General features: G+C 37.3%; 1 protein-coding gene across 1 annotated transcript in view; it reads right to left on the bottom strand.

The window, feature by feature from the left end:
• LOC148129037 (vomeronasal type-2 receptor 26-like) overlaps nt 1-27,607 on the bottom strand; it is a 600,870-nt gene that overhangs the window by 109,927 nt on the left and 463,336 nt on the right. The window lies entirely within an intron of this gene.

The following is a 27,607-nucleotide window of genomic DNA, read 5'->3' on the forward strand; positions in this document are numbered from 1 at the left end:
TATAACAAATTCTTAAAATTTGAAATGTACTCACTGGTCCCCAAATAATCAACTATGCATGTGAAAAAAAATATGAACCCACCTAAAATGTGTTTACTCAGAATAAATTCTGTTAAGTTTAGAAGAACCCATTTCTTAGTAAGCATGCTTACAGTTGCAGCCTCAATTTCTCAGGTCAATGAAACTGTGGTATGACAGAATCAGTTTCAAAAAAGGCAATAATTTATTTGTGACTGTTCATACCTGTTCACCTTGTTCACCTTTTTTCTATTAATGCTATAAAATTCTATTATTTTCTTAGAGCTTTTCAACCTTTGAGGGCCAGTAGGCACATTTGACATTTTGAAAACATGTTATAGGCACTCAATAAAAATGGCTGTCCTACAGAGGGCTTGCTCCTTCCATAAATGGTGGCTAGATAGTATTTGGGGGGGGGCAATTACAAAGCACTCAGAGGTTAAATTTGTAGGATTGCTACTAGCCAATCTCTTTAGCAAGTTTTTTCCTTCCTTTCTCACCATTATCAAAGTCCAGTTATGTGGCATGTGGCCGATTTTTTTTTTGAGCATTTGAGGGGAACCCCCTCATCATTTTTATAACATCTTTGGGATCTGTGATGAAGACCCAAATCTCAGGGAAACAAATATTGTACTGGATGCTAGTATTTTTTAAAATTTTCCACAGTGCAGCTTCCTTCTTATGATCCAGTTTTCAGAATTGTAGAAGTTAGAATGGGGTAAGGGGATTGGAGTGAAATCAGGGAAAAGTCCTTGAGGACATTGGCACCATGAACATCGGGTTGAGGATCTTAGGGTTAGACAAGGGATATTAAAGTATAATTAACTAACTGGATCTAGCATCATTTATTCTGGATTCATCATCATCATCATCATCATCATCACCATTATCACTACCAATTTATATTATCCTACCAAGGGTATGCAATATATCTGCAAATTCTGTAGCAAATGTTTTGTTTCTGATTTATGTAATTATTTTTGGAGTTAGTATCTTCTTTTTAATATAAAATTCTGCAGTCCCCGGGTAAGCAACTATCCTAATAAGTCCTGTTGTCACTTTTAATTTCAGTTTATTATAGCTCCTCTCTATTTTTAAATAGATTTTGGCATGTTTTCATTTTATCTAACCTTTTTCTCTCTGCAGTGGCAAGCTTCAGTTTTTCTTCTTCCCAACCTCCCTCTTCTTTAATAAAAGCTGAATTTGCACAATTGCACTGGTGATCTCATAAAAAAGCAATAAATTGAATGCACCTTTCCAAAAAGTTATGCTTCCCAATAGGAGCAGAACTTGAGAAGTGATTGGGAAGCAGGTGGATTAAGCTGCTGTCTGAAGGAATATCAGGAAAATAAAAGTATGCTAAATCTAGGGAATGATACTACTTGGATACAGGATGAACCAAAGGCTAATCCAAAAGAAAAACTCAAAAAAGGAGCAAACGTTTTCCTTTTACCTCAATGGATATTCCACATAATTTGAGAACTACAGTATATCTGCATTTACTGGCTTTTGAAACATAAACAGCATCATTTTTTTTTCCTTTTCTAATAAAAATCATCTTCAAAGGAATCTCTCTAGAGATCACATTGGGGAAAAGAAGGATGAAATTTCTCTTTCACTTGTTCACTCAATCTGCCTACTCACAGCACTATTTGTAAAAGTAAAACCCACATTTTATATGCCAAGATATCAACCTGCAACTTTATTTTCCTATCGTGAAGGCATACTGCTGGGTTCAGCTGGCTGTATTTTTCTATCCCCTATTTGTTTTTCTAATTTTGATTAAGGTTGTCTTATTAAAAGGTTGCGTTGTATGATTTGGTAGCATTGCATGTTTCAGAGCTTTGCCCCTTTCCTTCACCCATCCTCTACATTTACTCATGTAAACGTATTTTGAGAATGTATTTTGTTTTGATCTGCTAATAGTGGTGTTTTCAAACTTGTTTGCTTTTGTGTGGGAGGTTATGGTGGATGGTAGCACTGATGCTTTCTCAAATTCATCTATCATTCTGAAGAATCCTGGGTGGTCAACATTTCTTTGATTGAAGATGCCACAAGGGAGTTCCCTCACTATGTCTTCCTTTGGGATTTAATTGAAATGTTGGAAACTGACTGCTGGAGAAAGACTGCACAAAGACATTCATTTACCCACAGACTCTCTGCCATCTTATTAAACAAGAGCAAGAACTGCCTGTGAGAATTTTACAGTCATTCTCTTTTTCTTTGCAAGAAACTTTAGAAACAAATTATCTTTTATTATCTTAATGAACAGGGGGAGATTTATTTAGCATATAGGATATCACACATGGAGTAATAATATACTGTATATTAACATCTGACCTAGATTAGTAAAACACAATAAAATATAAATGTTAAAAAGATCTTTGTCCAAATACCAATGTCTAGGCCATCTAATTATTCAAGTGCAGCATTGTTTACCTTAAAAATATCAATTACTGGACTGGTATATACCTTCAGCCTACAGCCAGTCATAATCTTATCTACAAGGGAGAAAAATATCAGAATAATCTTTATGTTCTGCAAAAGGATTTAGCACCATTCAAAAATGTAGTGTCAGTGGGAGAGGCGAAAGTAGATATTCATTCTCTGCACTGTTTTGTTTGACTTCTGGCGATTGCCTCAACTAGTCCATGAAGTTTTCTTGAGAAGGGATTTTTAAAAATGATTTGTCATTATCTCCTTCCCAGGGCTGACAGAATGACTGGCCCATGGTCACCTAAATGCAGAGCATAGTGGCTACTTCATGCTTCAGAACAGCTGAAATTCATTTTTGAGATGCTGATGGCAAATTGTAGGGCAATTAGACTTGATTTTATTTTTTATTTTTGTGTTTCAGCACTGTAAGGGGATCCAGCATATGGTAGGTAGAGAAGAGCATCTGTCAATAAGGGAAGAAGGGGCAGCAATTCTCAGCATGATAACTGAGGTGCTACCAGCATGTCCCCACTTTCATAATACCCCATCTGCATGGTAGAAGCAAAACCCACGATATAACCAATATTCTGAATTTGAAAAATGCTTTGTCAGCTTGCTTTGGAACAGCAATTTAATAGAAATTTCTGTTCACCAGTGGCTTTTCCTTCTTTTGAAATAGTTAGCTGAGTTTGGCTGGTTAACTCTCAGAGATGGAGCAAAACAATCCAAAAGGAACTATCCATAGCTCCTTTCAACTGTGGCTGGAAGAAGTCCCATATCAAAGCTGTAAGGACAGTTTATTTTATTTATTTATTTGATTTGTCAGTCGCTTACAAGATAATGGGTATAAGTATAAACATAGTTATGAATACATGAAATGGATACATATAAGAAAAATAAAAAGAAACAATAGGACATGGACAGTAGGCACGTTGGTGCGCTTATGCACGCCCCCTATAGGCCTCTTAGGAGTAGACGGTCTAAGGTTAAAGGTTTTGGGGACAGTGTCGTTTAGCTGCTTTGTTATTGAGGGAGATTAGACTGACTGTCAAAGCAGAGCAAATTATATTATTGAATTTTTGTGTCATACATCAGCTGAAGGAAAATGCATTAAAGGAGCTGTTTGAACCCTGGGAGATCTTAAAGCATCTTTCATTTTAAACATCTTTGGTTGTTTGTAAAATAAATGTAGTTTCTTTGCTTTAAATTTTTTTTTCTCTTTTATGGATTCTAAGTGATGAACTTTTTGAATTGTTTGTTTCCTTATCTGTCTCCTTCATTATTTGCCTGCCAGCATCGGGTAGTAGGAGTTTACCCTCCAGTCCATGGCCACAACTACATCCACATATTTCTCAATTCTCCTACAGCCTCTTTTGTCATCTTTTGTCTTCAGTAGCACTTCCAAAGACATTAATTTTCCCTTTCTGGCTTCATGAAACTATCAACTTAAAGAGGCAGAAAGCAAACAGATGGAAATTCAGAAAATTATGCTGTGCTTAGCAGAGCTATTGTTTTGATCTAAATATTAGAATTGGAGCTTGAGGAGACAGTAAAGATGGCAAGCCTGACTTCTTGTTCAGAAACAAAACTTTACTCCCCTCTTTCCTTATTACATATATCTACTATAGAGAATCAGGACAGATGTAAATGCAAAGCTGTAATATATAAGTGTTTTACTAAACTTCATAAATCAGAACAACCAGAAATTATATCCTGCGGATGTAATCCATCTTTGAATTATACCTATTGCATTCAATATGCAGCACAATCTCACATGGGTGTCTTTAATCTCTTTCCCCACTGTACTTAATAAAAGCAACTGCTTTTCCCCCAGTCTCCTCATGATATCGCCTTCCTCTCATCCCCAGCCCACATCTGAAGCAGTTTAAAAGTCTTCCTTAGCTGTTCTCCATGTTCCAGGGTAGTTAGTTGTGTTTTCAACTTTAAACAGCCCACATGCCCATAGTAGTTTTGCCAGAAATGCAATGAGATTTACTTCACTAACTATTCAATTGATGTAATGGAATGGCTAAGTTCTGGCTGAGACCTACTGGGCACCTGGGGCCAGTGTGGGAATGCCTCTTCCTCTGAGAGAACTGATCCCTGCCTACCAAGGCAATCATACTTTGGGACAGTCAGGATATTTCAAACCAAGCCACCCCCTCTACTTTCCAATCTGAACAGCAGATGATCAGTGGTGGCAGCAGTGAAATAAAAAGGGGTGGTATTTTAAATGTTTCGCCTTATTACTGCCACAGGTAAGGCTATCCATCTTGTTTTGGGAAAGTATGATGAATATTTTGAAGCTAAGAAGAAATCTGTCCCATGGGAGGATTTGTTTTCATAAAAGATCTAGAAATCTGGTGAAATCTCCTGTCAGGCCAACATAATCAACATTAGATTGGAAGTAGGCACTGGGGACATAAAGATTCTGATGTGGAAAAGCTAATGAAGCCTTTATAAAATAATTCATTCAACTGCTGTGCATTTTATGCAAGCCATATTTATAGTGAAAGCAAGCTTTCATTTCTAATTCCTTTTTCTTCTACCCATGTATTGTAACAGGCTGGAAATCATACTATCTAGCAGAGAAGGGATGGCTTCCATCTGTCCCTTATTTTGGTAATGGACTACTCTGGTTTGCAGCTGTTTCCCTTTGCCCTTGAGAAAAATCTGTCTTCCACCTGAGTCACACAAGGTGCCTGTTGCATGTGAAAGAAGATTTAATTTTCTAAGGGATGATGCAGATACTGTAATCAAAGTCTATGTCCAGAATCAAGAGACATTAAGAGAATTGTTAAAGGCTTCAGCCACCAAAACAAGCCAGGGACAGCAAGTTTTGCCCTAAGATTAAACAAATTCTGTGCCAATATATATATAGCTGAAGGACTGCAGATGTACTTTATATGAAAAATTATCTGCTCAGAGCTCATTTAGGATTGCTGCATGCCAGTAATGTAAAACCAGATGCTGTTGTACAGCTGCCAATCAAACACAGTACTATATTGAGAGAAGTTGCAAGTGTGCTGATAGCAATGAGTTCCTGTTCTAGGAGGAGTTGTACATTGTGATAATACTGCCAAATTGAAGGAAGTCTTTTTTCTCAACTCAGTGGCCATACAATGTGCTTTAAAACTGAAATGATAACTATGATAATTTCAAAATCTGCCTCTACAAAATCTTCCAGTCCTTGCTTTATCACCAACATCTGTCACAGGTAAGCAGCAAGATTTTCCTGATATTTTGTAGACAATACTCTTTACTGAGGCAGAACATTTTTTTTCTTAGGCTAAACATTCTTTTTTTAACCCTAAAAAATATGAAGTGGCCAACCACTTTCAAAAACCTTGCCAAGTAAACTGCAGTAGTTATACTGTCTAGGGCAGTGGTTCCCAAACTTTTTCAGTCCACCGCCCCCTTGGTGCTACAAACTCATCCTCAATGCCCTCCACCCAGGGGTGGGATTCAAATTTCTGTGGGCGTGGCCTAATTCGAGGGTGTGGTTTGCTGGTATCATGATTGGGTGGGCGTGGCTTGCTGGTCACGTGACTGGTGGCATGGCTTGCTGGTCACGTGACTGGGTGAACGTAGTTTGGTGACTGGCAAACCAAATACAAGTGGTCCTCACTTAATGGCCAGTTGCTTAGCAAGTGTTCTAATTTATGACTGGCCTGCCCAGAACTACTTGACCTGTTTTTGGAGTTTTGACAGCCATGCACACACATATACACATACTCCCTTCCAACCCTGCTGGAGCAGGTCATTGGACTAAAATCGGCAAAGCATCTCTGATTAGATTCTAGTAGTGAATAAAATCTAATCAGAGAGGCTTTGCCGATTCTTGTTGATTTGTTTTATTTGTATTTCTTTATTTTATGTTGCTGAATTGCATTGACATGTGTGTCCCTTCTTGTGCACAATCCAGAAGCTTTTGTGATTCTTTGCTGCAAAAATTACAACCTCTGGCTTTGCTCTATTTTTCAAATGTGCCAGCACTGCCCCGTTCTAGGTGCCGGCCCCACAGGTCCACCCCATTGAGCCCGCTGCACCAAAGGGACCTGCCCAAGCAAGTTTGAGCAGAGCGGTGCACCAAATCAATGGGGTGAGCCTGGGAGAGGAAAAGAGAGAGAGAGAAAAGAGAAAGAAGGAAGAAAAGAAAGAGAAAAGGGAAAGAAAGAAAAAGGGACAAAGAAAGGGGGGCATGGAGGGATGGAGGAGGGAGAGGGAGAGAGAGAGACCTGATGCATCAGATTGAAATGAGTTTAGTTTAGAGGCCCTTTTCCACATTGAAACATCTTTGCCAGCATCTTTGCCAGCACATTGAAACATCTTTGGCTTCTATTAATTAAAGGTTTTGTGGACGAAACATGGCCAAGACAATCAGGAAGCTCTCACATTTTTTTGAGGCTTTAAATGGGATCCATTGGACCAGATCTCCAGCCTAAAAAATTACTTGTCCCCAATGTATTACAGTGCCAATTCTGAAGAAGGCAAAACCAAAATGTACTGGTAAATTACAACACACACACACACACACACTACCTTCTAACCCTGCTGGAGCAGGTGATTGGACTAGAATAGATATCTCATTATCTTTCTTCTCCCTCCCTCCCCTCCCTCCCTCCTTCTTTATTTCTTTTTATTTCTGTCCTTCCTTCTATCCCCCCTCTTTCTTTGTCCCTTTTTCTTTCTTTCCCTTTTCTCTTTCCCCCTTCTCTCTTTCTTCTCTCTTTCCCTCTCTCAGGCTCACCCCATTGACTTCGTGCACTGCTCCGTTCGGACTTGCTTGGGCAGGTGCCTCCAGTGCAAGAGGCTCAATGGGGTGGACCTGCAGGGCCTCGCCCCAAACGTGGCGGCGGAGGGATGTTTGAAAAGGAGAGCAAAGCCACTCTGGTTTTGCTCTCCTTTCCCAACACTGCTTTCGGGGCGATGCCCCACCACCCCAAACACGGTGGCGGTGGGATGTTTGAAAAGGAGAGCATAGCCACTCTGGCTTTGCTCTCCTTTCCCAATGCTGCGTTCGGGGCAGAGCTCCTTGCACCAGAGCATGCAAGTCAATGGGATGATCCTGCAGGGCCTTTTCTCACCCCTGAATTGTGCCCTGCCCCTCACCTCCAGTGCCCCCCTGCTGCCTATTAGTGCCCCCCTGCCGGCCCCCTTGCCTCTCAGCATCCCCCTAAGGCATCCCACAGCCCCCCAGGGGGCGGTATCACCCACTTTGGGAACCACTGGTCTAGGGCTAGGCAATGGCCAAGAATCAACACTGTCTTGAATGTATGTGCACGCACACACAGAGAGAAAAGATGCACTCAATGCTCAAATAAAACAATCTTCTAGGCCAGGGATGTTAATCAAGTAGCCATGGACTGAACGTATTACACACTGGCCACACCCATGCCCAATTTAGTGAAGGGGGGGAAAGTTGCAATACGTCACCTGGCAACGCCATCATGTTGTGAGTTTAACACTCCTGTTCTAGGCCTATTGTGTATCTAAGCCCAATGTGCCATGTAGAACACTTAACAATACCTTGCATGGAAATAGAGATCTTAAAGACTTTTTTCCAATAAAGATAAGCCTTAAAATAGGGCTGGGTCCTGTGCACTCCATAAGCCCAGAAGATCAGTCCAACCACTTCCAAAATAAAAGGCATGTTAAAAGAGATGGTATAATGTGGATTGTTTATAGCAATCACTGAACCAATTGGCTGGTGCACACCAATGATAAAACTATGCAAGAAAAATGTGTCACAATACAAAGTTCAGGTTGTGCAGACCTGGAACACAGTTGCTGAACAAAAAGCCTTTCATTCTTCTTTCTATAAATAATATTCTTCTACAACTTGCAGTTACTCAAATAATTTCACTGCTTGACAGTGTCAGTGGATTTGGGCAATTAATAATGTTTCCCTCCCTCATCATTTAGTAGATTTTTCTTCAAAAGAGCATGTTTGGCCATTTCTCCTGAGGGTGCTCCTACAACATAAAAATGGCATTGTGATCATACAGAGATCTTGGTTTATAAACTTACTGACAACTTACATGGCCAGAAACTGTCTAAAATACTTGTAAAAGTAACAAATCTAAAACTGAACAAGAACACAAGCCTCCTCTACTTGACAGGGCTCACCTATTTGGGCCATTACATAAATTAATATGGAGTAACCTTAGATATAGAGAATAGAAGCTATTTCTCAAATTCCCTTAGAATAAATAATTGAGCTAAGAAATTTTTGGAGTATGGTTCAGTACCTTAGAAGATTTGTCTCAACGTTCCCAGAAATCCTGTACTCTTTAACTGTAATTTTTATAGTAATTTTTCAAAAAAGTTACTATTGGGCAATTTGTACATAATTGAAAAAAACTTGCAAAAGTACTAGTATTAAAGTCCCAAAATGGACTTTGTCTATTATTTTCCAGAATATTGTGAGTGTTGACATTAGCAGCTACAATAAATAGAACATTGTTTTAAGATCATGTTGAAGGCACCTCATGGATTCAAAAATGCAATTATGTCCAGTTTGAGAAAGAATGTCTTTATTACAATGTGGAGCTGGAAAAAACTGAATAATTGAATTTTAGTTTTAAAGTAGAACATTTTAGAGAGAATTAAAACCAAAATAAATTCTATCTGATTCCCAGAACGGTTCACACTATAAATTCATGTTTTGGAGATGATGAACAAATAAAGTGTTTTTAGGTAAAATTTCCAAAAATTGAAATACTCAGCAAAACTATATTGTAAAATATGCTATTTTCAGACTTTGCAAGCAGTAGTGTTGCAAAAAGTAGACAGCAAAAAATAAGTCCAACCCCCATAACTCTTAAATGAGGTGGAGTTCCAGAAAGGCGATTACAGTTGTAGTCCAGGGGCCATGAGAAGTTATGGCAGAAAGTAAAAGAAAAACTGGGCAGGGAGGTAGGAGGGAGGACGGATAAGCTAGATCAAAAGATTGTGTGCTCCTGGAATGCATTTTATTATTATTTTTAAAGTAATTTTATTAAAGATTATAATTGCAATAGTTAAAAATTAAAACGAACTAAAAGAACAAAAGAAGAGTAGAAGGAAAGAATAAAAATGCAAAGGAAAAAGGAAGGAAGGGAGGGAGGGAGGAAATATATAAAAAAATAACGTCCAACCTTTATTACAACAAAGAGTAATCAATTTTAGGAACCTCTTAATTTATAATCAATGATTATCAACAAACAAATCCATAAAATATTGTCATTTTAATAATAAAATAGTGTCACCAAAAACCTGTTAATGGTTGCCAAAAATAACATAATATCTTTTTTTAGCTTTGATAAAATAAGCCAACTTTATATTCCTCCATTTTATGTCTTTCTTAATTTTTAGTCCACCGAAGTAATTTTGTACAGTAGAACTTGATTTCTTTTCATTTCTTTTTTCCCCGTTTCTCATAAAATTCAGTCAAGCCTTAGCAAACGTCTTTGAAAATCAAATATAAAAGAATTATCCAAGTCACTCTCTTGGTTTATTATTTGTAACTCTTGTTGATGTTCAAAGCATCAGCTGAGTATGTCCAATGTAACATCTTTTTCCCACATCATTCTTGTAGTCCTTCATTCGTAGATCCACTTTTGATGCCATTTCTGTCCTGTCAGGTAAAACTTGTTTATTTTCTGCCATTTCTTCAAAAACATTTTTGGACACTCTATATGGAAGCAAACATCGCTATTGACACTGATGATATTAACTTCTCATTCCAAATCCAGATACAAAAACATGTCACATTAATATTCCATATGCTGTTTTCTGCATAAGGATTTTTCAGTCTTCTCTTTTGGTTATGTTCTTCCTAGAGCTGGAGTAATGTTTCTTAAACTTTTTTTTTACTTCAGGACCCCTTCCCTTTAAAATTATGGAGGATCCCAAAAGAGTGTTTGTTTCCATGGGTTATATTTATCAATATTTACTATATTAAAAGTTAAAAAGGATGCATTCACTGCTATTATGACTTTTCATGATTGTTTGATGGAATTCTAATACTGTATTATTTTTTAGGCTGGAAAATAATTTTGATTTTTTTGGACTCCTGAGAGGATCTTGGTGGGAGGGGACTTGCTGGGGTCTTAGGAGCACTTTTATGAAACACTGTCCTAGAGTCACCTTTTCAAACATGGGAACTCTTTAGGAAAGTACTCTCTGAAGCTCTCTCTAGCATTGGAGAAAGCCTAATTATAATCATGCAAACCAGGGGTGGGATTCAAAAATTTTAACAACCGGTTCTGTGGGCGTGGCTTGGTGGTCGTGTGACTGGGTGGACATGGCTTGATGGTCATGTTATTGGCTGGGTGTGGCCTACTCAATATCACTCACATCAAGGCACGCATCTCTTCGCCTGGCCTCTCATGACTGTGGGGAGGCTGCAACAGTTGTAAGTGTGAAAAATGGTCATAAGTCACTTTTTTCAGTGCTATTGTAATTTTGAATGATCACTCTACACAAGCAAAGTACCAGCAAAGAAGGGAAAAATACCTCCAGAGACGTTCCTGGGACAGGAAGTCTAGTCCTGCCAAGAATGTAATAAGGGTTAACAGAGAGGCAGTTTCTGTAAGCAACACCAGAATGTTTCCTTCCTGCCTCCCTTACAGGATTAGGCCAGTCATTTCTTCTGACAACTGGTTCTCCAAACTGCTTAGAATGTTAACAACCGGTTCTAGCGAATAGGTATGAACCTGTAGAATCCCACCCCTGATGCAAATGCTTTATTTTATGAAATGCTAAAAACACAAGTGAGAGGCCTTTCTAGATCCTCAGCATATGCTGGCACACTGTAAGCTCACAGAACAGATATATGGCTTTAGCATGTAGACTTTAGATACATGTTCTCAAATTCACAATAAAAACAACATGTATTGATATGGATAAAAATGATTCTGCACACAACATAATCTTGGTATCTCATTTATTTCAGACAAATGGCAGTCCAACCTCTTCTTAAAATCTCCAGTGTTGGAGCACCCACAACCTCTTGAGACAGGTATTCACATCTAGGAACACTTTGATTGTGTTTGCACAGGTTGCTTAACTAGAACAAAATATAGCAGTTGTAGTCATACAAGGCTTGAAGCTTCATCAGCTTTAACGGGCATTAAAGAGTTTTTATGGGTTTTAAACCAGTGTGCAAATCCAACGCTTGTGATTAGTTTTTGATTCCTTGTAAGTGAATTGAGAAGCAAATTAAAAGTAATTGAATTAAGCCTGTTATGCAGAGCAACCATTTAAAGGCAACCAAATATAGTCAAGTAACTTCCAGGCAGTATCTATCTATCTGTGTACACACGCACACACACACACACACACACACACACACACACACACACACACACACACACACACGTACAGTCTAGTTTACAGAAGTCCTGTCCTGTCTCTCCATCATGTTCCCTTGGTGAATCTGTCTGTCTAGGCGGCAGAATGTGACAAGCAGTTCTTGGTTCTCTGTTCTGTTCCTTCCTCCCTTAGTAACCTCTCTCTTCCTCTTGCTTGCCTGCTTTTACATTGAGGTTGCCATACCAGCCTGTTGCCATGGTCACACTGGCAGACCATGAAAAGCCTTACTTTGCAGCAAAGAAGCAGAGAGGTGGAGGGAGTTGTGTGTGATAGAGAGATGCTACAATCTTCAAGAATTGCAGGCTTGAACTAGCGATCCATTCATATACTTCCCTTCCATCAAGATATGTTACATCTATTAGTGGTTGGCATCAAACTCCTCAGGTTTATATAGAAATAAATTCTCTATAGGCTCCTCTGGAAGAAAGGGATATTCAGCTGCTGGGACATGGAACAGGATCAGGCATTTGTTTTCACCTGTTTTCCTTCAATTTAACAGAAATAGAATTTGATAACTTATTTCTTTCTTTCAGAGAAATTCTCATGGGTGAAATGAGATATCCACAAAGAGACATTTAAAAAAAAACACTAAGAAGACTTGTGAAGCCCTAACCAGTTTTAGATACATCTGATTCACTTTAAAGAGGCTGAATTTTGATCACATAGTTGCAGTCACTACTTTCACTTTTTGGACACACACTCCCCAGGTGACTTGCTGTTGTTTCTTTTTAATTTCCATTTCAATGCAATGGTGGAAAGAAACTATTATAAAGGGTCTCTTCTGCTCAACTTTCTATCTCTTGATGCAACAAAAGGGTTACTTTGAAAATTGCACAGAATAGGATTAAATCTGTAAAGCGGAAGATATTGAAAGTTCATGTTCAAAAATGGGCCAGAACCAGTGTATTAAAAAATCATTTGAAAGAATAATTTCCTAGTGCATCCCTATGGGATAAATAGTTGAATGGTGATTTAGGCAGTTGATGATGGCTCTGTTCTAAGATCTCCTTCTTTCTTCCTAATCCTATCATTTAGAGTGGACTTCTCAAAGTACATTTACTTACAAACACACACACTCTTTCTTCTCCTCAATTATACAGGCCCTTTCTTCCCAGAATTAAAACCTGATAGAAAGCATCACGAGGGAACCCTTCCTATTAAGTTTTTTCATCAGCAATTATTTTAACGTCCTGATTTTGATAAATTCTTAGAGAAGTCTCTTTCTCTTGAGGAATTTTGGAGAAGTGATCTATCTCAATTTTCATAAATTTTGTGAAATTTACATGTACACATATATAAACAATTGTGCTAGTAGGTTGTTTTATAACTTTGGTTTCATATTTTCATGAAGTTCTCTCCTCCCTTTAGATGAGAAATATCAACCATGCTCTATTTAGAGCCTTAAAATCATCCAGCTGAACTTGGTCTTGGATATCTGCCCCAAATTCTTGTCCTGATAGCACCACTTTCTGTATAACAAGAAAGTGCCTGAGGCAGGCTCCGTCCCATTATCCCTCCCTCCCATTGTCTCCTCATGGTGAAGCATGGCTGGATTAAACACTAAGAAGTGATAGAGCATAGATCTAAAAGTCTCCAGGCAACAAGATACTGCTGAGTTAAGTGTGCTTTCTTCTGAGATCAGTCTCTTTCTGCTTGATCATTTAATCTAGGACAAAGTTCACGAAGTCATATCAATATCTGATTTATTTCAATATGTAAGGGGCGAATTTCCAATTATAGACATTGGTAGGAAAAGTATCTAGTTGATCTTACATAGCCTTTGAAGTTATGCACAGTTGGGCCTGGATAATGTTTGTATAAAAACTGTCACAGAGTAATAAAGCTTTAGATCAGTCAGGGAAGCCAAAAAAGCATCCAGGAACACTGCAGTGACAAGACACTTGAGTATTGTGAAGACAGCTGCATGGCTGTGACTCTGTAGTAAAGCTTGAGTTAAAGGATTTTTAAAGCACATTGGGAATTGAGTTTATTTCTTCATTTGATTGATATATTCTTTGCCTTTCTCCCTTAAATTATGTTACAAAATATAAAAGTCATAATACTGAACCATGAAATCACACAATCAAAATTATATTAATTTTATAATTTATAATATATATAATTTTATATTTATGATCATATTAAGAGCAACTGCGTTCTTTTAGCTGATGATGTAAAGCTGTTCAATACCACAGACAATACTGCTACCCTTCAAAAAGATCTTGACTATGTATCAGAATGGTCAAACAAATGGCAACTTCAAATCTCAACAAATAAATGCTCTGTCTTACATATTGGCAAAAAAAATCAGAAAATAAAATACAAGCTGAATAGTCAAGATCTTGTTGATGATCCAAGCTCTGTAAAGGACCTTGGAATACTCATCTCCAATGATCTAAGTGCGAGAGCCCACTGTAACTACATAGCCAAAAAGGCATTAAGAGTTGTTAACCTAGTCCTACGTAGCTTTTTCTCTGGTAATATCACACTGGCATACAAAACATTTGCTAGACCAATACTCGAATACAGCTCATCAGTCTGGAACCCACATTACGTATCTGATATTAGCACAGTTGAGAAAGTCCAGAAATATTTCACAAGAAGAGTTCTCCACTCCTCTACTCGTTGAAGAATACCTTATGCCACCAGACATGAAATTCTAGACCTAGAAAACCTTGAATTACGCCATCTTCGGTCTGATCTAAGTATGGTATATAAAATCACACATTGCAATGTCCTACCTGTCAATGAATACTTCAGCTTTAACCATAACAACACAAGAGCACACAATAGATACAAACTCAAGGTAAACTGCACCAAACTTGGTTGCAGGAAATATGACTTCAGCAACAGAGTGGTCAATGTCTGGAATACTCTACCTGTCTCTGTGGTTTCTTTCCCAAACCCCAAAAACTTTAACCTTAGACTGTCTACTATTGACCTCACCCCTTTCCTAAGAGGTCTGTAAGGGGCGTGCATAAGCGCACCAATGTGCCTACCATCCCTGTCCTATTGTTTCTTTTATTTTTCTTATATGTACCCATTTCATGTATTCATAACTATGTATATTATACCTATTATCTTGTAAGCAATTGACAAATAAATAAAATAAATAAAATAAAATACTCTAAATGGAAAACCTAAGAAAAGAGATGGATCTTTAAGAAATAACTAAACTTCATAAATAGTAACCCCTAAATATCACAGTGGTCAAGAAAATATGTGCTTAGATTAGAGAAGACCCATTTTTGAATAACCACAAACAATAATCTGTGGGTTCTAATTCAATAAACAAGGCTCTCTCTGAGTATCTCTGATACGTGTGTGTGTGTGTGTGTGTGTGTGTGTGTATTATGCCAACAAAAATACATCAAACCTAGCTTATTAAGTAAATATATCTTTGTCTTCCCCCGTCTTTCACCTCCATAGCTTATTACAGTTAAGTAAAATTTGCACAGGAGCATATTCCATTGATGAAAAACCAGTATGCTTGTATTCATAGTGGAAGTATTTAGTCACTGATATGTGCAATATATATAGTGAATTTAAATGAAAACTCACCAAATCCCAAAGCTGTAATTGTGAGAAAAAATAGGTAAATGCGTGCCATCATTTATTAGGTTTAGGATTATCATCTAAGCTTTTGTCATAAAATACAATTCTCTCACAAATGGAACTAGAGGCATAACTCTAACTTTAAAATAAAAATTACAGTATCTGGAACAATTTATCTTGTCTCTAATTTTCTGGCTGAATATAGAGACAGGTAGTTAAACACTACAAAGGCTTCCATACTAAGTTTCTTTATTGGATTATATCAGGCATCCTCAAGGTATAACTCACAGTTATGTTGAGATTCATCTAATGTTCAATCTTTGCACTGTCAACTTCATAATCTGAAAAGATAGTTATCTTCATCCCATAATGATACAGCAAGGGAAGACTCCAGCACGTTGCTGGGGTCCAAGTAAGAATGAACAAAACTTCCCCAAACCCAACCAGAGGTCAATTCAGTGACCAATCAGGAGTACAGATGTGACCACATGACATGAACTACATCTCTCATGAGGCATTAACTCCATTTCCCATGAGGCATTCCCTTAAGGGGACAGTTCTCATTCCCAAACTAACCATATACTGTTTAACCAGCACACTCCCTGCCTGGAATTATAAATTTCACTATCAACTAACTATCAGCTAAAGTAAACATTAGATAGTAACATAGCATCAAAAAAATGCAACGAGGTAGATACAAAGCATGCAAAGCTTGAGGTTCAATCTTTGAGTTCGGCGGTAGCCTTCCTCCACGCTTCGCATTGTGGTGCAGTGCATGTCGATATCATGAAGTGCAATTCTTCCCTTTGAACATCAAAAAGGTTGAAGAAAGTGGACCTGTCCAACGAGCGATTGCTCTGAGGATCACAGTTATGCATACATCTTCACGGCTTCTTCTGGGCATCCATCGGGGTAGACATTGGCTAAACAGGTCTGATAACATGAGTGAGGGGATAGTGTGTTTTCTAAAATCGGTTTGAATTCTTTTCACATAGGGTTATACAATAGTCTGTGTTGGATGATCCAAGCATTGTTTTGCTAGCATATGAAATGAAGAATATCATACAATAGTTTGCACAGTGAAATGGAGCATATTGTACAATAGTTTGCACAGTCTATTAAATCTCCTTTCTTTGGTATTGGCAAGTAGAGTGAACTCTTCCAATCTATTGGTCACTGTTTCATTCTCTAGATTTGCTGGCATATATTTATTGATTCTTCTTTTGTTGTTTGATATATTGTATTTCTATAGATACCAGTCCATCAATAACTGTAGCTTCTGACTTGATAATAACCAGGGTGCCATTCTAAGTTCATCTATTGGGACTAGTGATTTTTGTAAATATGAAATATCTTGTAAGGTATCTTGGATGTTGATAAGTCTACTATACGGAATTTCATCTTTGTTTGATCTCTTCTTTTCTTTTCTTGGCAACTTCCATGGCTTGCTTTGACATCCATTTTGTTATCTTCTGTTTCTTAGTATTTTCTCTTTTTACATTTTCCTTAAGTAACTTTAATTTCATTCCATAGTTTCTCTGGTTTTGTGTCAATGAAATCCAAGACTCTAAAACAATTCCTGATGTTCTCCTTGAAAATATGGCCTTATCAACCTTCCAAGGTAGGAAATCAGTTGGGAAACAGATTTTATCATTCTCCGCAAGAATGCTGGATCAGGTAGTCTTACAACATGCAACCAAAACTGAGTCTAAAATTTATGTTACTAAGTGAGACAATTACAAAAAATTATTAACAAATTAAAAACAAGGAGGATGGTGACCAAGGCAGATGCATAGTCACGCTGCTGGGAGCCTGAAGGAGAGAAAAGTACCAGTAACTAAATTCAGAGACAGGAGTAGAAGTAACAAAAGTAACAAAAATATATAGATTAGGTCCTAGGGATCTACAAAGTAGCAGAATTCGGACAAAGGCAGCCAGCCGATCCTGAGTGAGGGGCTCCTGCCAGGGTCCAGGAATCCTGTATTGAGCAGCTTCCCTTTCAGCTGCCTGGAGAGGAAAAAGCTGCCTAGTGAAAAGAAGCTACCTGGTCTAAAGCAGTGGCCCCAACCCTTTTTTGAACCAGGGACTGGTTTCACGATTATTTATTCTTCCACGGACCAGTACCTGAGTAACGCGAGACTCCACCGCCATCGGGACGGCTCTTTGTTCGAAGCCCCCCCCCCCGCTTCAACGAAACTAAGGCGTGAGCACCCAAATGCCGCTTTCCAACTGAAAACCCAGAAGCACTTTCCAACCAAAAACCCAGAAGCAACTGAAAACCCGGAAGCGCCGTTGAAACAAGATGGCGGCGCCCAAGCTTTGCGGCCCGGTAAAAAATGATCCACAGACTGGTACTGGTCCAGGGACCGGTGGTTGGGGACCCTTGGTCTAAAGAATCTGCGTGGTCTCGGGAGAGGGAAGCCGACACAGGGAACGAATGAGCTGTGGGTTTGCCGGCAAGGACTGCAAACTTAGAAGCTACCCAACTGCGGGTAAGTGTTTCCCCCAGCTCCTTATAGATCAGCGGTGCATTTTTCAGTGGGAGGAAGGAGCGGGTAAACGTCTTGAAGATTTACTGTGGACCCGAGTCAGAAACAACTTAAAAAGCAACGACTCCAGAGCGGAAGGGGTGAGTGTGGAGATTAAGTGGCAGCGGCTTAATTTATGTTTTTACCCTCTAACTCTGGAAGTTAAATGGCAGCTTGAGAAAAGAGTGATTAAAGGAGGAAAAAATGGGGGACTAGACGAGAAGAAGGGGTGTGAAGAAGGCTTTTATTTAGGAAAACTGCCTTTTGAAACTGAGATTGATTGTGAATTCCGATGATGGAAGAACTGGAATGATGTCTACAGCCTCCATTTAAATCAAATTACCAAAAATAATTCTAAACAGCCACCAATTGGGGAGAAGAAAGGAGACTCACAGAGAATTGATAGTCTCCATATAAATCACCCAGCTCCATTTAAATCACCCAGCTGATTAGTCAGCCTGAATTTAAATTCCCACTCAGCTGATTGGACAACCTCCACTAAATCCCCACCCAAATCTCATCCTTTCCAAACTCCAAAATAGATGATTGGTGAGATCATTCAAATCTTCTCCATTCAAATCTATCAAACAGCAACACTTCCTCTTTAAAACAAAAACAAAACAAAGCAAAAACCAAAAAACATGGCTTTAAGGAAAAACAAAGGAACTTTACACAACAAACTTCCAATACTTTACTACCTCCACTATTTCTGTACCTCAAGACCAAATATTTATAGATAATGCTTTGTCTATAATAATTGATTTATCATATAATAGTATAATAATTAATTGTTAAATGACCACTAATTTACTGATTCATTGAACTGATAGAGATTTAATACTGTATCATTGATTATCTAGTCTACTGATTGATTGATTGATTCTTAGTAATAAGTTGATTGATTGATTTTTAGTAATAAGTAACCTTACTTTTGATTTGTTCTCTAACATCAATTAACATTTATTTATTACCAACATTCATTAAGTAACTGTCTATCTATCACATTAATTAGCTATTGTAATTGTTTAGTGTACTATTGTCATTGACCATGCCAGCCAGAAACTCCAAATCCTCCACTACCAAACAACAAGAAAAAAATAATATCTCTACCAATGACCTCCCAGGCTCCTGTACATGCTTCAGATGTCTTAAAACCATCAATGAAAGCGAAAATAACATCAAATGCTACCTATGTGACAATCAAGCCCACCTTGCCTTCTTAAACTTAAACAAAGACCTAGCTGATCTCCTAAAAGCATCAGATACATTCCCTTGTCTATGTCCATCATGTTTTCCTAAGCTAAACAAACCAAGTACCCTACCTGACAGAGTTGATAGCATAGAATCCTTCATGCACTCAATAGAAAAACGCTTAGCACCTTGTTTTGAAACAATTATACAAGAAAGCCTAATTTCGCTTGAAAAAAAAAATACAGCACTGATAAGCGACTACCTATCAACTCAAAATCAAATCCCAACCCAACAACCACTACCACAACTATTACCTCAACTACAATCACAACTACAACCAAAAATAACCACCAAACCACAACCACAAATAATTACTATCCCATCAAATAATTCCACAAATGATATCTCCTCATTCATCAGAGACATCATGGAACATGATCAGAAACGTCCAAATGCCATCTTATTTGGTCTTGAAGACACCAACGAATCAGATGACATCACCAAAGTTTGTAATATCATAAGCAACTCAAATACAGCAAACATCTCTCCTGAAGATATCATTGAAATAACCAGAGATAGCCTGAGTCCAAATACAATGATGGCCTGGTGGCCCCAAAATTTTCTAGAGTTGTTTGCAAAAATGAGTCTAGCAAATGCATATTCATTCATACAATAAACACCATTGCAAAAACCAATCCCAACCACAAAAAACTTTGTTCAAGACCAGACTTATCCATACTGCAAAGAATCCGCTCCCGTGAACTCAAAAGACGTCTAGACAATGGAGAGAAGGATCTCTACATTGACTACCACGCTGATTGTATCAAAAGTAAGTCACATAAATATGATGGACATCAGTAAAAAACTTAAATACTACCAAATATTAGATAGTGAGGGAAGAATTAAAACGAAACAGGAACTAGAATCACAGGAGATAGTTATTGATTATTGGTCATATTTTCAAATAAAACTGAGATACAGCAAAGTCGTAAAGGAATGAATTGAGGTAAAAGATACATATTTAGATAAAATACTTTTAAAACCTGAGAAAAGTTCAATTTCCAAATTATATAATTATTTATTAGAATATGAAATGGCCAAGAAAATTGTGAAAGGTCCCATGTTAGCTTGGGAAAAAAAACTTTGGTTATAGTATTGATCTGGATGCCTGGGAAGAAATCTGGAAGAAAAACCTGACACTAACCAAATCAGTAGCACACAAGGAGAATCTATACAAAATGATGTACAGATGGCATCTGGAGCCCTCTAGATTGGCCAAAATATTTCCGACAGCCAATCCTTGCTGTTGGAAATGCAAAGGGAAATTTGGTACATACTTTCATTCATGGTGGACTTGTCCTGAGATAAATATTGGTTAAAAATAAAAACGTGGACAGAAGAAATTATAGAGCGTGAGCTGGAGTGGAAACCGGAATTATTTTTGTTGGGAAAATATCTGACCATCCATTTATTAACTGTGGCACATATTTCACTAGCACAATATTGGAAAAACCCAAATGTACCCACCGATACAGATTGTTATTCAGAAAACATATGAGTGTGCCCAATTGGAGAGGCTTACGCTTAAAATTAATGGGAAGGAGGATACAGATCACTATCGGATATGTGGATAGACAATAAAAGGGGAAACGTAAATGAACCTAAGATACAAATTATATTCAGTGGTTTATAATATATTAAGTACATAAAAACAATTAAAGGTTTTAAACCTTCTTTTCTGTTACTACTACTATTATTATTAGCCATTTATAATATTTTCTTTGTTTATTAGTTAAAAAACATGAATGTATTTGTAATAGAAGAGTAGTTATAAATCAATGTGAAAATAAATGGAGTATATTGTAAATTATTTAGCGCTTAGGATGTGATTATGAGTGAAAATGTGACTAGTACTAGCCGATAATGATTTTTAAAACTTACCAAATTCGTCAACAAAAGTAAAGAATTATGTGTTATTCACATATTATTGTTTCTGTACTTTTGAAATTGTATGTTTTTACATTTGTAAATAAAATTATTTTTAAAAACTTAAAAAAAAAGTAAGTCACACAACCCACAATGCCACATTCAACCCTACCTCATCCTGCTCACCATCATTCAAAACTAGGCACGCACGCCCATAACTACCTCAATTCCAACTACAACTGGCCTTAAATGCAAGCTACTCAATGCAAGAAGCCTTGTGAATAAAATACCTGAATTTCTCCTCTTACTAAATATGGCTAAATTCGACATCATATTTGTCTGTGAAACATGGCTCAATGCATCTCTCCCTGACTCCATTACCACAGTAAGAAACTATCATGTTTACCGATCAGATCGTGAAATCCGTAGAGGAGGTAATGTTGCTATTTTCTATAAAAAGTCCTTACATCTAAAAAACATCCAAGTTACCCAGGAGCTTGCTCTTCCTGAGACCATCATCTGTGAACTGTCCTTAAATATCACATTTTGATTCTTACTATGTTACAGAGCACCTGATTATGACATTGAACATGTAAACAAGCTAAATTCACTACTAACATGGGCAACATCCTGCCCACACGCTTTTATCTTTCTTGATGACTTCAATCTCCCCCCCCCCACATTAACTGGACCCTAAACGAATGTAAAACTGAACCCATACATGCAACCTGGAACAACTAGTAACCAACAATACCAGACTTAACAACTGCCTCAATCTCATCTTCTGCAATAGTTTGAATTCAATTTACGGAATACAAATTAAAGAACCCTTTTCCAAGAGTGACCACAGCATGATTAACTTTTGTTTCAACATAAGTCCACACAAAAATCAACACAACAATGTGATCCCCAATTACCACTTCAAAAAAAGGCAACTATGATCTTATAGACAATGATCTCTCATCCCTTGATTGGCAATTTCTATTCACTGGATGCAATACTGTTGAAGACCATTACAACATATTTTTACTTGAAGTCAAAAGAGTCATCAAACTATATATACCATTAACAACTCCAAAAACCAGAAAAACAGATTACCCATAACAATAAGGAAGCTTCAATCCAAAAAGAGATCACTTTGGCAGAAAAACAAATCTGGTCACGTTGCCAACTTCAAAAGCCGATACAAAAATTTATGCCACCAGATAAAGACTGAATGCACCAATTATCACATTAAACAAGAGGAAAACCTTCTACACACCAATTCCACCCATGCTTTCTACAATTTTGTAAACAACAAACTAAAAGACTCAAGGTCCATCCCACCCCTGAAAGGCCTAATGGTAAAGACTGCAAAGATTAAAGCCAATCTCTTTAACACATTTTTTGGCTCAGTATTTGTAAACAGCAATGGATCATGCCCAGTATTTCCTAGTCGAACCACAGACAACTACAATGATCTAATACATATTGATTTTACAGTAGACAATGTTGAAAAAGCACTATGCAATCTAAAACCATCTCTATCTATTGGACCGGATGGAATATGTGCCTACTTCTTAAAAAAGCTATCCACTACCATAGCCAAACCTCTAAGCATAATCTTTGAAAAATCTTTCAGGACCAGCTCCTTGCCAAAACTATGGTCACAAGCCACAGTCATCCCCATCTTCAAAAAGGGAGACCCCAGCCGGACTTCCGGTTTGTCGGCTTCGCGAGCGGCAGGGATTTGCGATCCTGCGCGATCCCTGCCGCGCTAGCCGCTTTGATGCCTCCGATCCATCGATCTGGAGGTTAGGGCTGCCATGAAGAGGCAGCCCAAGATAGGAGGATCCGGACAGGGGGTTGGGGTCTTCGCAGACCCCTTCCCCACCCGGCTTAACCCTCTTTCTCAAGCGGTGGAGCGGCGGTCTGTAATGGCCGCCACAAAGAAGCTGACAGCTGGACAAGATCGTGCTGGAGGAAGAAGGAGAAAGTGCTGAAGCGAAAGTTTCTTGGCTGAACTGGACTATAAGATACAAGTAATACAAGTAATATCCTGAAAATTTGGATTTTTTGAAAGATACTTTGTTTCCAGAAGAGATTTACAAGCGGCGAGTGAAAGTGTTTTAAGAGAAAGTTTACTCTCCTTCCACATGGATTTAACAAATGGATATTGAAAATCCTGCTATTTTATAGAAGGTAAAAATTTAAAGCTTTCTGTTATAAGTGGGAAGGGAGAGGACAAAAAGAAAATTTTCATTAAGATTTTGCTGGAGGAGATGCCTGGAAGATTTTGAGATTGGAAGTTAATTGTAATAAGACTTTAAAATACAGATTGGGTTTTTTTTTCCCTTGCCAACTGATATTACCCCAGGAAGAAAAAGTGTGAAGAACTTTGTGTTCTGTTTGGATTGTTTGATGACTTTGGGATTTTGGGGAATTGTTTTAAGTTTTGAATTATCTTGGTTGTTTTAAAAAGAAGAAGAAGAGAAAAAAGAAGAAGAAAAGGTTTATAATGGCTTTATCTGTTGATGAACTGAGAGAGGACTATGGTAGAATAAAAAAAGAAGGTAAAGACGGTGTGAGAGAAATTTTTTGCTTTTTAGAAATGGTGCTTGCTACTTATCAACAAACGCAGCAATTAATGGAGGATACAGAAGAAGAAGACGAAGAAGAAGAAGAAGAAGCCATCTTTAATGAGTCTACAAAGTTTATAAAGCTGATTAAGAAAGGAGGGAAAAAGAGAGGAAGGAAAAAGGACATAAGACTTAAAAAAACATCAAAGAAAGAGAAAAATAAGATGCAAAATCAATATACTGTTAGAAAGCAAAAGAAAAGAGAAATGCAACAGAGGGGGGAGCGAAGGGGGTAAAAAGACCAGATGGGATAAGATAGGAAGGAGAAGGGGGAAAAAGCCAAAAAGGTATGAAATAAGGTGTGGAGAAGAAATCTTTTTTATGGATAATGGGTAATGCATAACTTTGTTTTAAAATGTTTCTGCAAGGTACATGACAGTATTGTAGTATTTGTATGAGAATCAGAAAATTAGAATTTTATAAGGCTTAAGTAAAGATTAAAATATTAAAGGTTTAATAATGATAGATTTTAAGATTTAATAAAATATTAAAAGGAATGTCTAAAACATTTAGTTTAAGTATAGAGTTTAATTGACTATTGTGTGGATGTTTGTATGAACTTATTATTATGGTATTTGTTTTTGAAATAGATAATTGGAATGCTATGAGATTTAATGTTTAATTATATATTTAATTACTTTATGGATTTACTATTTTAGTAAGTAGAATGTACTAAGCAGAATTGGATAGGGAATTAGGTGTTACCTTAAATGTTAACGTAGGGGAGCGATGGAAAGGCATCATACTTGATTGGTGATTTCAGGAGAAATATTTTTTTTTAATATGAATGAGATAAATGGATAATTGAAAAGAATGGACAAAAGATATAAATATAATGATTTAAATTAAGATGAAATAAATAAAATAGAATTAAGAAGAGTGGAAAGCGGGGAGAAGTTATAATAAAGATATAGAAGGGTAATAAGATAGGTAATGGCATATAAGTTGAACATGAATTTAATTGAAGTCCATACAAAGAGAGGTAATCCAGGGCCAAGCTACTTTTTAAAAAGAAGTTTTATGTTTTTGTGTTTTGTGTGTGTATGTCTGATTGAGATTTAATAAAACCTTGGGAGAAAGCGAGAGGAATATTTGTAAACAAGGCAGAGGGAAATATGAATAGGATGAGTATAAAATGGATAAATATAGAAGAAATGTAATTGAATAAGAGTAAAGAGAAATAATGAGAAATTTGTTAAAAAAATATTTAAGTGGAAATGGGATATATTAGAATTGTATTGTATAAAACAATGTTTTATTTGCCTTGTAAAATTTATAATGGAAAGAGGTTCAATGTCTTTAATGTTTAATGATGCTTTGTTTGTCTGTAAAATTAATAAAATTTGTTTAAAAAAAAAAAGGGAGACCCCAGCCTAGTTGAAAATTACAAACCAATCTCTTTATGCTGCGTCACCTGTAAAGTCATGGAATCAATTATTAACCAATCCATTATCCTCCACTTAGAGACAAACAACCTACTCTCTAATAAACAATTTGGTTTCAGAAAAAAACTATCCTGCAATCTGCAACTCTTACACTGCAAAAACATATGGACTACACAACTCGATCAGGGCAAAGCAATAGACGCAATCTACATAGACTTTTGTAAAGTCTTTGATTCAATGGTACACGACAAACTACTCCTAAAACTAAAATCTGATGGTATCTCTGGATACCTGCATAACTGGATAGAAGCATTCCTGTCAAACAGACAACAAATGGTCAAAATTGGGAGCATCCTATCAAATTCTGTACCTGTCAACAGTGGTGTCCCCCAAGGCAGTGTTCTAGGACCAACTTTCTTCATACATAAATGACCTCTGTGATCATGTTAAGAGCAACTGTGTTCTCTTCGCTGATGATGTAAAGCTATTCAACACCAAAGACAATACTGCTACCCTTCAAAAAGTCCTCAACTGTGTATCAGAATGGTCAAACATATGGCAACTTCAAATCTCAACAAATAAATGCTCTGTCTTACATATTGGGGAAAAAAAATCAGAAAATAAAATACAGGCTGAATAGTCAAGACCTTGTTGATGATCCAAACTCTGTCAAGCATCTTGGAGTACTCATCTCTAATGATCTAAGTGCTAGAGCCCACTGTAACTATATAGCCAAAAAGGCATTAAGAGTTGTTAATCTAATCTTACATAGCTTTTTTTCTGGTAATATTACACTACTAACTAGAGCATACAAAACATTTGCTAGACCAATACTCAAATACAGCTCATCAGTCTGGAACCCACATTACGTATCTGATATTAACACAGTTGAGAAAGTCCAGAAATATTTCACAAGAAGAGTTCTCCACTCCTCTACTCGTTGCAGAATACCTTATGCCACCAGACTTGAAATTCTAGACCTAGAAAACCTAGAACTACACTGCCTTCAGTCCGATCTAAGTATAGTATATAAATCATACATTGCAATGTCCTACCTGTCAATGAATACTTCAGCTTCAACCATAACAATACAAGAGCAAACAATAGATACAAACTCAAGGTTAACCACACCAAACTTGATTGCAGGAAATACAACTTCAGCAACAGAGTGGTCAATGTCTGAAATACTCTACCTCTCTCTGTGGTTTCTTCCCCAAACCCCAAAAACTTTAACCTTAGACTTTCTACTATTGATCTCACCCCTTTCCTAAGAGGTCTGTAGGGGGCGTGCATAAGCGCACCAATGTGCCTACTTTAGATCAGATTGTAGAAAACTTATTTTGTTCTTCCACTTTATCTTGACTAGGAATTTGTACACATATGTTCCACAGCTATCCACAGCCACTTTGTTTGCTGCTATTCTTCCATGACTTTCAAGCAATAGTATAATAAACTTGATTTCTGTGCACTCCTGTCTGGTGATGTCCATATATGCAGGTGTATTTTATTTGAAAACTGTGTCAGCAATGGGAAAACTAACTAGCTATTCTCCTGTTTTCCTTCTGCTCTCTAGATCATATGATCCAACTATATTTTCCTTCTTACTATTTCCAACTTCAACATTCCAATCTACAAGCAGCACATCCTTCTATCAGTTTCAGATTAAAGTTGATCATAAAATATGTCAACCTCTTCTACATCAGTGGTGGAAGAATAAATTGGATAATTTTCATATTAAAAGGCTGTGTGCAAAATTTTATTCAGTCATCCATTGCATTGTTCCAAACTACTGTCTTTGCTTTTTCTTTCCCTTACATCATTCTTCTGTTCCTTCTTTGTGTTCCATGTTCTGAGTACTAAATAGTAATCTTCTTACCAAAAGTATCCAATTCCATGTCTAAGACATCAATGTGTAGCCAGTTCATTTTATCTTTCATTGTGTTGAGCATTCACATATTTGTGTTTCCTACTTTCCATGTTTTCACTGAAACATGGAATGTAGAAATAGAATGTAGGAAAAGCCTTAGTCGGACCACACTTAGAAAATTGCATCCAGTTTTGGTCACCATATTATAAAAAAAGATGTTGAGACTCTGGAAAGAATGCAGAAAAAAGCATTAAAAATGATTAGGGGGCTGGAGGCTAAAACATATGAAGAACGGTTGCAGGAATTGGGTACGTCTAATCTAGTGAAAAGGAGTAAGGGTGACATGATAGCAGTGTTTCAATATTTGAAGGGCTGTCATAAAGGAGTTCAACCTATTTTCCAAGGCACCAGAAGGCAAGATAAGAAACAATGGATAAAAACTAATCAAGGAGAGAAGCAACCTAGAACTAAGAAGAAATTTCCTAACGGTGAAAACAATTAACCAGTGAAATGCCTTGCCTTCAGAAGTTGTGGGTGCTCCATCACTGGAGGCTTTTAAGAAAAGACCGAACAGTCATTTGTCTGGAATGGTATAGGATCTCCTGCTTGAGCTGGAGGTTGGAGTAGAAGACCTCCAAGATTTCTTCCAACTCTGTTATTCTATCATTCAGTTATTACGTTCTATTTTTGCAAAGATGGATTTTATTTTCCTGCATAGCAGCATTT

This window comes from Notechis scutatus, chromosome Z, assembly GCF_049901735.1.
Source record: "Notechis scutatus isolate UNSWTSFEM ecotype Mainland chromosome Z, rNotScu1.2, whole genome shotgun sequence".
In the NCBI taxonomy this organism is placed as follows: domain Eukaryota; kingdom Metazoa; phylum Chordata; class Lepidosauria; order Squamata; family Elapidae; genus Notechis; species Notechis scutatus.